This window comes from Octodon degus, unplaced genomic scaffold, assembly GCF_000260255.1.
Source record: "Octodon degus isolate 3935 unplaced genomic scaffold, OctDeg1.0 scaffold00158, whole genome shotgun sequence".
Lineage (NCBI taxonomy): Eukaryota > Metazoa > Chordata > Mammalia > Rodentia > Octodontidae > Octodon > Octodon degus.
This window is the reverse complement of record NW_004524734.1, coordinates 2765491-2767962: the sequence shown is the minus strand read 5'-3', so window position 1 is coordinate 2767962 and position 2472 is coordinate 2765491.

Genomic DNA, 2472 nt, shown 5'->3' with positions numbered 1-2472 from the left:
GGCCCCCAGTCCAGTCATTTTTGTGAGACAGTCTCAAAAGAAAAGAATAAAAGGAGCTGAGATATGGACAGCGCTGCCTCCCTCTGCTTTCCACTTGTACAAGAACAAAAGTTAGAGCTCTGATACAAAAGATATGGGGCTGGGGAGATAGCGTGGAGGCTGAGAACATAGCTCAGTCATCTAAGAGCCTGCCTGGCAAACTCAAGGACCTGGGTTCCACCCTGGTACAACCTGCTGTGCTGGCCCCACGCTGAGCTGGCCACTGAAACCAGGCATAGTGGCACACACCTGTAATCCCAGTGCTGGGGAGGCTAAGATAGGAGCATCCCTATGTGTCTGAGTTGCATAGCGAGACCCTGTACCAAATAACTTAAATAAAAGATTAAAAAAAATAAAAGATATATAGTACATTTTGCATATGTCTTATTTACTAACTTACTGATTTATAGCACAGTGAGCAGCGTAAACTGATTAGGTCCCTTGAAATTAGAATCAAAATTTTGTGTAATACCTCTGCCTCATGTATACACCTTCCCCTTTTAGATCTTCCCATGACAACAAACAGCTCGCTGCAGCATGCGTGCCGCAGGTTCACCACGACTATTCTAGGGGGAGGGTTCCTAAGATTTCATTGATTTCTCAAAGGCTCTAACGACTCCTCTCCAGTCAGCTATTGCCCTAAGCAAGCTGGAGAGTACCAAAATTTATTTTTGGAATTCTCCTCCTTTGTAACACCTAGCTTCATGAAATGAGGATGAGAAAAGTTGCGTGACTTGAAAAACCTATTGCCTGTGCGTCTGGAGCAGTTCTGTGACAACATTCTGTGGTGGTGCTAGGGTCCCTGCAGCTGGGACCCTGCCAGCTGGCTTCAGGGGGACCCGAGCAGTGAGGCTTTGTTCATCAGTGACAGCGAACTTGCTTGTAAACTGGGGACCACAACACTCAGTGAGGGAACAAAATGGGTTAAAAGAAGATAATCCAGCCAGGCCTGGCGGTGCACACTGTAATCCCAGCACTCAGGAGGCTGATGCAGAAGCACTGTCTTGAGCCTGAGTTACACAGCGAGTTCGAGGTCAGCCTAAAATACACAGCAAGTCCCTGTGCAACTGTCTCAAAATAAAAGAATCAAAAGGGCTGGAGATGTGGGCAGAAAAAGGAGAGCAGGCTAGTCCACAGCTGCTTACTTTGCACATATTACAACAGGTGTTTAATAAACACCAGTTCCTGGATTCCAGAAGGCTCTTCTGTCCATCACTGCAGAGACTCCACATGAAATGGGTGAGAATGCCTTGAAAGTCTACACCCAGGGGCTGCTCTGTCACTAAAGCCTTTGGTGGTCTCATGACTTCTCTGTTTTTTTTTTTTTTTTCGGAACTGGGGATTGAACTCAGGCCCGTGCGCTTGCCAGGGAAGCACTTATTCTACTGAGCCATCTCCCTGACCCTATATTCATCTGTGTTTTCTTTTCTTTTTTTTGCAGAACTGGGGATTGAACTCAGGCCCTTGCGCTTGCCAGGCAAGCACTTATTCCACTGAGTTATCTCCCTGGCCCTGAAATTTTTAGTTTTTGAGAGGGGTCTCACTATGTAGTTCATGCTGGTCTTGAACTCTCTATGTAGCCCAGGCTGGCCTCAAGCTTGCACCAATCCTCCTGCCTCAGCCTCCTGATTGCTGGGATCACAGGTGTTTGCCACCACACCTGGCTACAGAAGGATATGAATTGTTAAAAGGCAGTTTTGTCTTGTTTCTCAAAGATATCTTGTAGGGATTATTCTTCAATGAAAGTTTTTACTTGTTTCTGTATAAAGACAATATTATGATAAATTAAAAATAAATTGCTTAGTTTGGTAGTTTTGAAACAAAAAGCTCTTAACTTGTTTGGTCCAGCGAGTGGCAGAAGGAGGGAGCCTATCTTCTGCCTTTTTTTTTTTTTTTTGTACCCAGGATTGAACTCAGGATCTTGCGCTGCAAGCAGTCGTTTATGCCTCTGAGCTATCTCTCCGGCTCTCCTTGTTTGGGCTTCATCTGTATCACCACCACTATCACCATCATTATTTTTCCAGGACTGGGAATTGAAGCCATGGTCTTTGCACTGACTAAATCCCAGCCTCTGTTTTTATTCTGAGCCCAGGTTTCACTAAATCTCTCTGGGTTCAAACTTTCTATCTTCTTACCTCACTCTCCCAGAAGGCCGGGTTAGGGTATGTACAACTACGTATATGTTTTCATTTGTCAAATGAGCTGAGTGATGTTGACGGGATGGTTTTACTGAAGTCCTTTGTGCTCTGGAATTGTACAATATTGCCTTTTAGCCTGGTGGTTATCAAACTTTGAATTTTGTCTTAGTAGTCAAAAAGCAAAACCAAAACCCAACCAAAAACCAAAACCCAAACCATTCCAATTTAGTGGGTTAAAATGTTTTTGGGGAACGGGGGGATAGCTCAACAGAATAAGCGCTTGCCTGGCAAGCGC